This window comes from Pundamilia nyererei, unplaced genomic scaffold (assembly GCF_000239375.1).
Source record: "Pundamilia nyererei isolate P.nyererei 1_Seehausen unplaced genomic scaffold, PunNye1.0 scaffold00017, whole genome shotgun sequence".
NCBI lineage: Eukaryota > Metazoa > Chordata > Actinopteri > Cichliformes > Cichlidae > Pundamilia > Pundamilia nyererei.
This window is the reverse complement of record NW_005187418.1, coordinates 1,063,575-1,077,746: the sequence shown is the minus strand read 5'-3', so window position 1 is coordinate 1,077,746 and position 14,172 is coordinate 1,063,575. Positions and strand designations below refer to the sequence as shown.

Genomic DNA, 14,172 nt, shown 5'->3' with positions numbered 1-14,172 from the left:
TACTGTTACAGTGGGAGAAATAATTGTTTGATAGCCCGCTTGATGTTTCTTGTAGTTGGTCACCGGGTTTTCATGCTTAGGATTGAGGCTGTGCAGAAAATTTTAGGTTTAGTGGAGCCGAGTGCATAATGGAATTTTGTTTGTAGTATAGTCCTCTGGTCATTTGCTGGTGTTGGTGATTAGCTGATGAAAATAAATGTTAAAGAAAGGAAGCTTAGAGGGAGAATATTAGTCACGACTTATTTTAAAGTTACAATCTGTTCAGACACATGGAAATAATAATGATTTCATAGATGATCAATTCTAATCAGTGCTTATCATATTTACTTTCTATTATACTTCAGTGCACCTGTGTTTCCAGGTGAGTTCAGGATTTCTTTCTTACTTTCTCAGATGCTGTTTTCGCTCGCTTTCCTGGAGATCCTATTACCAGGTGTCACAGTGTGTGTGACGTACAGCCTCTCTGACCCTGAACACACACACGCTGTCTCATTAATTCATGGCCTTCAACTGCAGATTGAATTACAGCCGGTGCTGGGCCAGGATTTACTTTGACAATATCCCTTTGTAGTGGACACACCCATGCACACACACTCACACACACACACACACACACACACACAGATAAGATGTGTCTGCACTGTTTCATCACACATGCGTACCCAGCCCTGTTCTTGATATCCTGATATCAGTGTTTTCTATGCCACGCTATGCTTGCTGTTATTCATTATTTATCACGACCATTAGTTTGTCTGAGATACATCAGCATCCCCCCCTTTTCCTTCACCCCCAATTTTCTGGATTCCTTTTCATCCTCCGATCGATCGCTTCCCCCTCCTCAGCTGCACAGGGAAAAGTGTCAAACCCACACAGTGATGCTGAATTACTGATGCTCCACACCACAGTATATTCCCACAGACACATGTGAGCGCACGATTCGGATCCTGTGCGTATCACGACGAGATCAAAGGCAGCGGGAACGGGGTGCAGTCCCTTTAAGAGAAGCAGGACGGGGAGGGCTGTGCATCCATAAAAGATGAGTTTATTCAGTGGCCATGCTAAGACATGGTTAGGAACGCCTCTGCACTCCAGCGTTCTCTCATATCCATCACAGGCGCTTCACACACTCATGCTGACACAGCTCCTGAAGAAGCCGAGACATGGACACGCTGAGAAGAAAGGGATAAAAACTGGACCTGAAGAAGAGAGGAAGCGGGAAGAAACAACAGCAGAAGAAGAGTGACAGGGGAAGAAAGAAGAGGGAATAAAGAAGATAAAAGAGAAAGTGTGCAGTAGAGGAAAGTGAACAGGTGCATCAAGGCGGAGAATGGGCAATTCCTCCTTCCCAGGCATGTCCCCTCTCTCTCCGTCCATTCTGTAGTTGCAGGTATTTCTAACTTGAGTGCCTTTCTCTGACGTGCTGGGGGATGCTGGGAAAGTACCGCTCTCCCTCTTCTTCTCTTCAGTGTTTTGCTGTCTGTGTTGTTTCCGCACATGTATCTTTGCCCTGCATGTTTTATGGAAGAAGACTTTTTTGAAGCTTCTCCAAACTTATTATTTTTTATTCATTTTCGAAACAGCTTCTGATTGAGTAACCGCATCACGTTGGACTAACCAGTTTTGAGTGCTGCAGTCCATTTTGTATGTATGAAAAGTGCCTTTGAAATGCATTTCAGTGCAGATATTGAGAGGACTCTGTGTGTATTTGGGGGTGTGAATGTCTGCTGGTGTCGGTTGCGTCTGGCAGCAGTTCTTGTTTACTGCCTGAGCGGATGGGAGGCTGTGGATGTCCTGGCTCTCAGAGGCTGGCATCTGGACCGGAGTGAAAGAGTGCTATTGATGGATTTACTGAGGCTGCTGTTGCTGCTGATCAGAGAGGAGATGGAAACAGTGATACAAGCAGGAAGAGAGCTGGACTTTAATGCAGTGGCTGAAAAATATAAAAGCAGTGGAGACAAAACACATCTAGTAAGCATATGTATCACCACTTTGATTCTTGGGTAGGTGGAGGAATGATCTAAGTGGATTTTTCGCATCTGCATTAAACTCACACAGGTAGCGCTTGGGTTTTTCTCAAAGTCCCTAAATAGAAGTCGGCAGTGAAGCCAAAAACTAATCTCTACTCTCCTCGTAGATTTTCAGCCATCTGGAGTTGGGAAGCTCTGCAAATGCCCGAAAGTCCACATACACTGATCAGCCACAACATTAAACCCACTGACAGGTGAAAAGACTAACACAGCTAATCTCACTGTAAGGCAGTGTGCAGCTGGTGAACCTTGGTTGTTGGCCTTCATATGGACGCTGCTGACAGTATATAAACATTGCTGCAGACCAACCCCACCCCATGTCAGCAGCACTCCCAGTTGGACAGTGCTCCCTGCCAAATCTCAAAAAATGGCTCAAGAACAGAATGAAAAGGTTAAGGGATTAACTCAGACTCCAGTTTCCCACTCACAGAATTTCTGATCCACAGGAAACCCGTAGAGGTCCTGTATCTCTACTCCAGCTCTTTAAAGCTAGCCTAGGATATAAAGTAGGTTGTTTTATTATTGTGGTTAACTGCTTAAAATCTGGCTTTCTCTCCATACTCTAATCATTGTGTTGTTCCTCAGTGAGATAACTGATATAGCTACTGTTATATAGTTACTGGGAATCCCAAATGCGGAAAATATATAACACCGCTCTCTCAGCAGCATCGATGTTTCTAGTGAGATGATGGGAAAGAACGTGGACTATACCACCTGAGAAGACAAGAATAATGATTTATCCTTACCATAATTAACTATAACCCAGTGGTTCTCAGCTGAACTGCTAAAACTGTATCTATCAAAACAGGTGGGCAAAGGTGGTCCCGTGTTCATGTCTGTAGTAAAATTATTTGTGACCACGTTTTCCATTTAGTCAGGTAGAAATATATTTTTAATAAAAGTGAAAGGCACAAAATAAAAATAAAGACTTCATCAAGTGACCAAAACCAGCAGGGAATAGCTCCAGCAAGAAAATGGCGATACAGTGCTTCTGTTTAACGCCATAAACACGTCCGGCGGTGTAGCGGTGCTGCTCAGCGATGTGTTCTAATCTTCCACTAACAATGGTGCAGTGAGGCACAGAAGACTAAGCTGCAGACAATATGTTTGTAGGATCAATTCAGTGTTGGGTTTGTTCTTTTGTTTTTGCTTTTTTTTCTCTCTCTCTCTTCATGGGATTTGCTGGCAAGATGCAAAAACAAAGTCAACAACCCTTTAATGGCGTTCGCTCATCCAGATGAGAACATCACATTTCCTGTGATCGTTCCAAAAAGAGAAGACAGTCTGACACTTTTTCATTTTCAGGTTTTTGTCCATTTTAATCAGTTTCCAGTCAAATATAAGTACAGTTTGGACCTGATAGCAGTTTCAAAAAGCTTGGTGCTATGTTAGCTTTCATGCTAGTTGCTAGTAAGAACGCTAGCATAGCATTGAGGACACTCACGGTAAATCTTCATCAGTTTGACTAACAACAAGTTTTTAATTTTTCTCTGTGTCTATGTATATGCGTGTACTCCTCCTACTCCTTTTATACTTACAGTATACTTCCTGTTTTATTTTGTTGTCCTTGAGTGTCATATTTAGTTTTGACCTCCTTTCTTTATTCCACTGAGCTCAGTTCAGCCCTTTTGAAAGACAAAAAAATATTTATTGTTAACGTTAATGTTCACATGGCTTTTATTATATTTCCTTTATCCCACTGAAGTGCTTCTTGGATGGTCAAATTTCCCAAGTTGTTACGTTTTCCCACCAATTCTTTTAAACAAGAATGTAGAAATAACACGGATGCTGCAAGGCAGGTTTATTTTTACTGGTCGGAATATTAAAACAATGCATTGATAATTGTATATATAAGGTTACTATTTACCAGGATTGCTGCTAATAGATTGCTCGTTTAAAGAATGAATCACTTTATTAATTACTTTAGTTTACTCTGCATCAGAGAGCTGGAAAATCTGGATTTCTGCAAACTGCATATTCATGCAGGTGCCTGAGAGGTTCTGTAAGGGTGGTGTAAATACCTCCACTGTGGTGCCAAGTGTTGTTAAATGACCTTCTTGGTTTTTCTAAGATGACCGGGATGATCTTTCAGAGAAGATACTTATCTCTGTGATTCAAATTTAATGATAATGCACGAGAGGCACAGACTGCTGCTGCTGCTGACTGCAGGCTGGCAGAGTGCAAAATGGAGGTCTTCACTATCTCTAATCGCTATTGATTTACATGATACCCTCTTCTCTTTGCTCCCACTCTGCACAAATCTGTGTCGGAGCAAGAAAAGACCCGAGTCTCTTGAACGCGTTGGGAGACGCGGTTTGGAAAAACAGCCAGCTAGCTTAAAATTCAGCGTTGGATATTGAGGCCTGTCACATCCCGCATGCCGTTTCACTCAGAAATCGCTGAGAGGATTAATTCTGAAGTGAGCGTTTTGAAACGCCAACTATACAGTCGCCCTTGAACATCTCAAACTTATCTCCTTTGTGCCGCATGACTGTGTGAGTCATGTCACCTCACTGACATGACAGAGCCCTCCCCAGCTCCCCAGGAGGCTTTGACAGGGGCGGGGTTGCCGGGTGGTGGAGGTGGAGGGGAGCAGATCAAGCGTGCTGGAATTACAAGTGACTGGGGAGCAAAAGAAAAGGAGACGAGAGGCTGGAGGATCTGTCAGGGTGCTGAGGAGCGTCAGCCAAACAGCAGTTTTCCCACGTCAGCCTGATCAAACTTGTTGACATCTGGAAGGAGATGGAAGACAGACAGAGAAGGAGAAGAAGAGATGAAGGGCAGAGGGAGGAAGCTGCAGAGCAGAGGGTGCCGACATCAGAGAGCTGATTGATGCAGAGCCACCAGGTGAGGGTGAGCTGACTGTAATATTGACTCAGGGATGTCTGTTCTCCCGAGAGCTGCCTCGCGCTCTGGCATTCAGAGACTCTGCTGCCTTTTCATCCTCGACGTTCAAGCGTTCGACTTCTTTTCATAAGTCAAAACAACATTTTTAAGAAATGTGTTTTCAGGCACTGAAACTGCAGCTTTATAATTGTGGAAAACCATCTGAAGAAATGTCTTCAGCTCACAGATGGCGAGCGGTAAAAAGTTAAATGTCTTTTCATCGTCTACAAACATCTCAGACATGAAGGTCCTTGACCTGCTTTCTCTTTCTTAATCCCTGGATTTACTTTTCTCACAACTTTTATTACACTATTTTCCGAGTCGATCTTTAACATCCCCGTGAGCCCGGTTGGACTGAAATGGAAGGACAAATATTTGTTCACTTATTTACAATGAATTATTTTTTAAAAAAGTGCTGAAGTGAAAGATACTCCAGAGATTAAAGAGACTCTTTTAACCCTTGCTTTCTGTCTGGACCAAATTTGAGAAAATAAACCTAAATTTGACTGCTTTTCCTAAAGTGACCCACAAAAAGTTAAAACATGGTAACATTTTATGCTGTTGTACAAGTGCTACAAGTTTTTCAGGCTGTTCTGTTCGCGCTGTTCAGATGGATTTTAGAGCCACTGGTTTGGGTCAAATAAGCAGTCGTAGTTTCTCAGAATTGTGACACGTCTGCGTGTATTTCTGTGGGACTGTGATGGCACCTTATTTCTCCAGGTTCCTGCAGCAAGATGGAGTTTGAAGGCTCCAATAAGTCTCAGAGTAAAACATGGTGCACATAAGAAACAGAGGTCATACAAAGGTCAAAGGGCGCCTCGAGAGTGTGGGAAACACTCATCCCTAGCCTACATGAACAGGGTGTTTTAGTTGATATTGAATATTGATTATATTTTTACATTGTCAGGGGCAGGGTCTGTGACCCAGCAGTTTTGAGTCGGTTTTGTATTTTTGTGTTCTTATATTGTGTTGAAAATATGTTAAGTTCTTGTGTTGCTGCTATTAGTTAGGATTTCGTTTCATTCTAGTTTTGTCTCCTGATTTATAAGTCTTTTCTTCTCCTCTTTGTTGTCATGTCTATGTCTCTCCATGTTTCCTGTTTTATTTTGAAAGTCTTGTCTTTCTATGTTCAAAGTCGTTTTTTCCCAGTATAGGTTCTAGTTTTTGCTTACTCCCCCTGGATGATTCGCCTTGTTTTTATACTCATGTTTTCCGTCTTCTTCCGTGTCTGCATTTGGGTACGTTCCATAAACTCACCGGCGTGTCCCGCCGTGACATGCATCCTAAACAGAACAAATGAAAGTTGTTAATTTTAAAAAATGCTCTTCGTAGTCTTCGAAATTAACGAAAGATTAATCATCAAGTTTTTAATGCCAGATATGTTGTTTACATATTCTGTAGTTTAGACTTTGTTGTAGACACATTTGTGACCAAAACAGCCCCAAACCAGACTGTGAAGGTGTAGAATATCACCAGTATGTAAGGATAAGACTCGGTTTTACTGATGAGTACTAAGAACATTAATACTGTGTATACTGACACCAGCCTCTGGAGTCAGAGTTTGTCTGACAGCTGGCTCACACTGAGCAGTATCACAACAGCGACATGAGCAGCCTGCCCATAAGGAAATATGAGATGCCAAGGATGGGAGGTAGTTGATAGCAACTCCTGAAATTCCAGAATAAGACCAACAATAAATTGATTTTGTAATGTCGGATGTGGAAATAAATAAAAATATGTCACACAGTATATCTGCGTGGCCCGCCCAAGTAACGGCGCTCCAAATCTACCTCAAAGCAACTCAACCCCATAATGCAGACACTACATAGTGGCTAAATCAGTACTAGCACACATTTCACCCTATGATGTGCTGAAGGGGCCGGTGTACTGACAAAACACCCTGCCTATCAAGCTGCCCTACTTGTTGTTACTGCTCAAAAACTCACAATGGCCATGTTTTCAGTGTTAATAGTACACGCCTATTATTTGATCCTACCCCGATCTCGTGCGTGTGAAAAAAGATTAGTATTATATGTTTTACTTCTTTATTACAGTTGATACTTGTTTCTTCTCAAGCCAACATGCGTTTTGTTTTTGTGCAAAAATACTCCAATTTGGATTCTCAGTTGAATTCATATTTCAGGTCTTGATTTAGTACTTCTGAAAGTGAGCTCAAAGTGGCTTCTACGCTAAATATTTTCAGCATGTAGATGTTACCGACTCTTATCTGCATTGTGAAGGTGCGACACAGCTTGTATCCTAAAGTGTCTTTGTGAAGTATGAATCTTCCTGTTGTCTGAAGAGAGACTCTCCCATTTGAAAACTGCCTTTTGAATGGAGTTCAGGACGCGAGCAGCACCTGTGGAGCTGGCAGGGAGTCTGTTTCCTGTTCAAGGACACTATGTCGAAGTGAGCCACACTAAGTCTGCTCTCTTCAGTCCTGCAGAAATGCTGCCATTCATTCACTCGTTCATATAAAATGGATATTGATGGAAGTTCTTTTTATTGGTTGACTGTGTTATCATTGTAGAGCCCGCATTTAAGAGCTGCAGGGCTGAAATGGAGCAAGACTCTAAGCCAGTAAATGTGCATAATTAAACAATCTCGGCCTTCCCTTTGAGAGGAAGCAGTGAAACATTTATGACACAACACATCAGAGTGTAATTAACAATAAATCTCAGTTAATTTGGCTCTGTAAAGCTGACCGAGGATCTCAGCAGCCTGTCTGATTTATTCACAGAGTGAATGAGGCTTAGAAAGCTCATCAAAGCCTCACCTGAGTGGCTCAAGGTGTTCGAGACAGGATGACCTTACTTTGCTTGGCAGCTGAATTCTTGAGTCTTGCGGTGTTGATGCCTGAATAAGCCGCACAATGACAGGCCTCCGCAGTACTCCACCTTTAGATCAGCGCCACAAAAAGAAAGGATGACCTATCTGCTGGTGCTGTGATCTAAATTATAGCACAATTTAGATCATAAAGGCAGACCAGTGTTCAATGAAACTTAAACTGCACACACAGTCTGAACAGCAGTTTGTGGCAGTGATGGTTGACGTGTTTTATAATGCATACATTTAGTCTTTTCTGGTACCTGGTAGCACATGCTACTTGTTACCTGCCAAATTATTGTCATGGTGAGATTTGATGCTTCTATACAAACAGGAAAAACAAAGGTGACTATAAGAGCTCTGTGTGCCCCTCCAAAAAATTTAAAAAATGAGGTCCCAGACCTGGAAGTTGTCACTGTCAGATATCCAGCCTATTATTGTGTGTTGGGATGAGATTAGATGAGACTGTACAAGCTGGAAAAATATGCAACCAAATAGTGCTCTGGCCTCCAAACTGTGTGGGGGAAAAACAACCCAAAACCAAAAGAGCAAAAAGGAACCGCTGCAGAATGAAACTAGCATGCGACAGGTATGCTACAGCTATTTGCAGTCATTTGGAGAGATGAGTTATAAGTAGGGTTTGGTGGTCTGTGCTGAACAAAAAGCGACGCACTAGAAAGTTCCTGTTTCTCAGGAACAGGTGCCCGAATGTGATGACATGGAACCTCCACTGCATCACCCATGATGGAGAGGACTAATGTTGGAAAGTGGACATCACATCAAAAACCAGACATACAGTATTTATCTTACTGGCTTGCTTTGTCTATTACACGGTCAGACATTTACTTATATACTTACAACTACTTGCAGTTTTTACATTGTGTCTTAAAGGCTTTAATGTGACAAATCAGTTCAATTAAAAAAAGGTCACGTTGTTTAAATGTGACCTTTTAGGGGGAAACCAAATGCTCACAAAATAAACCTCCGAATTGCAAATTAACAAAGAGATTTTATCCTCAGGTCTTGATTTGTGAAACACTGGTTTTGATCTTCCTCATGCTCCGAAGTTTGTTGAACTGGTTGGCTAAAGGTAGCAGTGACAGACAGATGGTTCATCCAATTACCTGCCAAGTATTTAATTGCCAATGATGACTCCTCAGATGGCTCTTTATAAATAAACCATCTGTCCAATCAGGTTAGTCATGATCAGGAGAGTCACCACATTAGACTGGGGTTTCGTTGCAGGGTGTTTCTGTTTTTGAGTCCCACCACACTGTTTCTAGGACACTCTTAGAGCATCAATCCATCCACTTTAAAATTTTACCGACCTGACCTGCTTTAGGGCCCGGGGTGCATGTGACTTTCATCTTGCAAGCTCGCCTAAGACTGCTGCATTAGGCCATGCATGGCAGAGAAGAGACGGAGGATCATTCTTACAGGAGACGGTTGTTATTGGATGCTGATGATCTGTCCTGTATATGAAGATAAATATAACTGGCTAAAAAAGAGGCATTTGGCGAAAAAACCAATCTCAGAATGACAAATAGGAAAGGCAGACAAAAAGCAAAGCAACCTTTTTATGTTTTTGCTGGCGACCGTGTCATCAGTATTTATGCCATCCGGCCTCCAGTTGCTATGTGGAAGACAAATGGTCAGAATAAAGCAGAGAATTGTCTCTTGGGAAGGAGATTCTGGTTGCTTTTGTTATAAATCAGCTTAATTGCAAACTACTGTGTCAGATTTTTCTCAGTAGCAGCCTGTTCCCATTTTCTCTTCCAATTGGCAGTTTCTGGACATAAAGTGCTGATAATGACCTCAGGCCTGCTAATGTGTGCACTCTGGTACGGTATTTTCACATTTAAACTCAGTGAAAGGTTAGACAGTCGACTGTTTATCACAGTTTTCACAATAATTATACATTATTGTGCAAGGCTGGACTTTTTAAATGCACATGCTTGTAGACGTGCTTGATTACCATCATTAGTCAGTAGATCCCTGCAGTATGTATCAGCCTGAGTGGCATTACTAATGTGGCAGATGTTTGGTGGTGGACATGCAGCTCTTTAGTTAGTTAGTTTATTTGCTTGTTTTAATCAATTTTAAATCATGCTTTTTATTTGTCACCTTGTTGTTGAATTGTGCTATACAAATAAACTTGCCTTGCCTTTAATGATTCTGCATGTTCTGTGTTTATTTGAAAATGTGTTGTGTACCACATTAAAGAGGCGTTTTTGTTCACCGGAGCCTAAAATATGATTTATTTTCATTTTCCTGCTTTATTGGGCACAAGGGGAATGCTAACAGAGCAAGAAATGGCTGAATTCTTAGGGAAAATTAAGATGTGAAATATAAACCACACCAACAACAGCAGTCATTTAGCACACAGTCGACTTGCTGTACGATTACATTAGAACTCGCAACACACGCTGACAAATGAGAATGTCAACAGTGTGGGAGGTTACCTTTGAAATTACAGAGCCATGCAGCTGCAACAGAGTCCTAATATCTATGACAAACAAAGCCCACGAGGACCTCAGAGACCACTCAGTAGGAGTGGGCAAAATTGTAAACCAATTTACACATAGAAGTTTCCAGCAATGACTTAAAAATTTGGTTTAAAGTACTTACTTAATAAGGCTGAAATTTTGGAGCTCATAACTGACAATATCCTGTTGCTTTTAAATCTAAATTATATTACAATATCTAGGATGCACCTACCTCATGTTTGTTCTGGATATTGCTCTCAAGAATATGAAACAGGAATGTAACAATGTGTCAAACTCCTGAATCCAGTTCTGTTTACCAGTGTTGGGCAAGTTACTTTGAAAAAGTAATTAATTACTACTTAAAGCAAAAGCTTTATTGCAAAGGTCGTTTACTTGACTGCAAATTTTGCAAAGCTTTTTTGTTGTTGCAACATAATTTTGTGTTGACTGCTAGCAGACAGCCTCTACCAGCACATCCCGTCTTTTGAAAATTCAATCGATGTTAACTGCATGGGCAACTTGATCCCCACCGACCGGCCTGCAGTTGTGTTACCCATTGTGGTGGTCTTCAGCTGCATTGTCCTATGGTCCAACTGGTTTCAGCCATGGTTTTGCACTGTACCTGTCATGGGTCATTTGACCCAGCGTTTTGAATTTTGATATGTTTTGATGTTCACGGTTTATGTTTATTAGATTCCCCTTGTGTCTTCACCCCTGTGTTCAAGTCTCCCTCGCCTCTCATGTGTTTAATGTCTGCGTGTCTTATGTTGCCAAGTTCGTATTGTCATGTCTGCGCCCCATTATGTTTCCTGTTTTATTTTAGAGGTCTGGTGTCCCGTGTTCATTGCGTTTAGTTTCACTGCCAATGTAACGTCGTTATGTTCATTCTAATCAGCTGCTTCCCCGTGTGTTTCCACTTCCCCTGATCACCTCCTGTGTGCATTTAGTCTGTGTGTTTTCATTCATTCCTTGTCAGGTTGTCAGTTGAGTTTTCGTCATCTCTCCATGTTCAGGGTTTTATTCTTTGTCTCTTGTGTTTAGAATTTAGTTTTGCCTCAGTGTGCTTCTGCCTTTGGTTTTGTACCTTTTCCCAGCCTCAAATAAATGGTTCGCCTTTTGTTAAATTATATTTTCGTTCCAGTTCCTGGTTCGCAGTTGGGTCCTCTTCCTCCCTCCACACGGTCTGCCAGTGCAAACCGTGACAGTACCTGTTCATGCATCTTAACTTAAGCAAAACTGCCATGACTTTGCAGGGGTGAATCAGGCTGTAGAGTCATCTACTAAGACGTTTGGTGGGTTGCTCCTTGGCTGCTTAAATCCACACCAAAGTTTCCTTTGCAACCCTGAGGTGCTCCTGATGCGTTCATTGGAGCATGAATGTAAGAAAGCACTTAGACATAGAAAGAAAAGTGCTTGTATGAGTGGGTGAAACGAGACATAATGTATGAAGTGCTTTGAGTGCTCCAGTACAAAAGCACTATATAAGAACCAGTCCATTTACTACGGGTAAAACTGCACACTTTAGCTCGCCAGGCTGAATGACCTTTGCACAAAAACTGCACTGCACCAAAACAAGTGTTAGGACAAACAGGATAAATGCTTCTTCGGCCAATGATTCATTGTTAATGGGTGTTAGAGGAGCTGAATTTCATTTCCATTCCATTGTTTCTGGTTCCCATGTTGCCGTGTCTTCCCCTTTACACGTGTGTTGCCTGAGGGCTGCATATGGGTAACTTCTGTGCTCCTCCTGTAGGCTGCACAATCGCTGACCTCCTTTCCTCCTGTGGTTACATTTTCAGCTCAAATATCACTGAACATAAACCTCTCACCCTGCTGTGTGCTGACGATGTTTGTTTAAATGATCATCACTGTCGCTGATGTTCTTCCTGGTGGTTGCTAACCAGTCACTGGGTTTTTGCTCCTTCCTGCCTGTCAAAGATCGTCGTTCTCTCAGGCTTCGTACTCATGCTTTACAAAGCTGCTCCAAATCTATTAGAACCATTTCCACGTCCTGATTAGCTCTTACTGTGACTTGCAAATTGACTTTGGCATATAAAATTGGTGAAATGCCTCTTTAACTCCCACCAGGGACTTGTTAAATGTTAACAGCTTGCAGACCTTTTCTCACAGCACACTTTTCTTGCCATTGTCCCTTTCCGTGGTCTTCATATTGTGCATGCTGGAACACTGGAGAGCTCGTAAATGTTATTAGCTATACCTGTAGCTGTAGAAGGTCAAAATGCCTGCCGTGAAAAGGGTCTATTAACTTTTTAACTTCTTTAATATACATGATTATTATATTAAAGTTCACAGTAAGGCTCTCTCTTGTTTTAAATCTCAGTTGTTGTTCGAGACAGAATCCACTGTTACACTTTAAAGGCTCCTTTGAAGCAGGCCCAGAGTTCCCAGCTGTGTATATTTAGTTGATGTTTGATTCCTAGCTCATCAGACACGTCGGCCAATCAGCTCGTCTCTGCAGCTTTCTCGTCTCCCTCAGCAGTCGGGGTAAATTTGAGAGCAGCATATGTTTTTACACAGGTGCTCTTGCATTCTTCCGCACCGTCTCTGGAGACGTAGCTCAAACGGTCTTTGTTGTAGCTTTGAAATGCTATAGGAGAGGCGTTTAAAACCATCATGGAGAAATGTGTATTCGAGGAGGTTATTTCAAGGTCTTCCTGCTGCTGCTGTCACATACTCTCCGGGTGCAGTAGGAAATTCATAGACTAATTTGACAGCGCTCCCTGAGAGACTGACTCAGATATTCATCTCCAGATTTTTACAGCTGTAATGTTTTGTCCTTGATAAGGACTGCTATTTCCGTGGTATCTCAGGTAGAGAACAGCCTATCAGATGGCATTGCTGTCTCACGTCAGGTCACAAAAAGCACAAAGGAAACTGCTTCCAGGAGACGCACACTGTCACAGGTAGTGAGTATGCTGCAGGAAATGCCTCAATGTGTTTGTCTGTCTGTGTGACATTGATTTGGACTACAAGCACAACACCGCATGTTGTTTCATATATTCACAATTAATTGGGCACGCTCAGCGTGTAGCCAGACCCACTCTGACACCATAAAACATATTGCGTGCTGTTTCTTTAAAGGACAGGATTATATAGTGAATTTTGTAACCTGAATTGCACAGAAATTGATTTTAGAGATGAGAGCGAGTCTTGGTGTGTGACAGTTTGTTTTCTACTCAAAGTGAAAAACAAAAAGCAGCTTTTACACGTCCGCTGCAGATATCTGCGAGAAAAATGAGTGCAAACAGAACATAATGTTAAAGAACAACATATTGAGCTCCAACACAATGACTCCCTGTTCCAAGCATAGACTGCAGTTAAAAGATGGGAATAGGTGCCCTGACCCTCCCTTCTCTCACCAGCAGAGGGCAGATCCTCTGGTTAATAAAGGAAGTTTGACTGCCGAGAAGTACACAGGAAACCACCGCTCATTTGGTTTGTGACCTCAGTAAAGCTGATGAGCTAGTTTCATATCTTATTGTATATAATGTGATATTAGTTATTTAAATTACGATGTTATTCTACGCTTCACATAGGATAAGTCGTTAAAGTAACGAGTTTGGTCTTGGTTTCAGTGGCATCCACTCTGACCAAAAAACTCCATGTAAAACTTTTTTTTTTAATGAATAAAACTATTATTTTATTTGAAAGTTAAATACATTTCTAATGGACAGCAGGGGGCGTCTCCTCCATTTTCAGTAAGATATCTAGTTGTGAAGAAGTCACTGTGAAAATTTCTCTCAGTTTCCTTGATTCATGACCTCAGTAAACACTTAACTGAGACTGTAAAATCATCAGTAACAGCTTCAGGTGTGATTGAACATAAAACAATTTCTAAATTATGATTTTTATTAGTGCAGCCTGATGTTTACAAACAAGTGGTTTATGTCATGGTGGCTACTTCCATCTTTTATATACAGTTTATA

The 14,172-nt window shown here is 41.7% G+C and overlaps 1 protein-coding gene across 4 annotated transcripts in view; it reads left to right on the top strand.

Moving 5' to 3' along the window:
- The first annotated feature begins 1,249 nt into the window (after positions 1-1,249).
- LOC102212872 (SRC kinase signaling inhibitor 1-like) overlaps positions 1,250-14,172 on the top strand; it is a 138,877-nt gene continuing 125,954 nt past the window's right edge. For all 4 annotated transcript variants that reach the window (XM_005725731.1, XM_005725732.1, XM_005725733.1 and 1 more), the window contains exon 1: positions 1,250-1,387. The gene's annotated coding sequence lies outside the window, so the exon portion shown is untranslated. The remainder of the gene's footprint in view (positions 1,388-14,172) is intronic.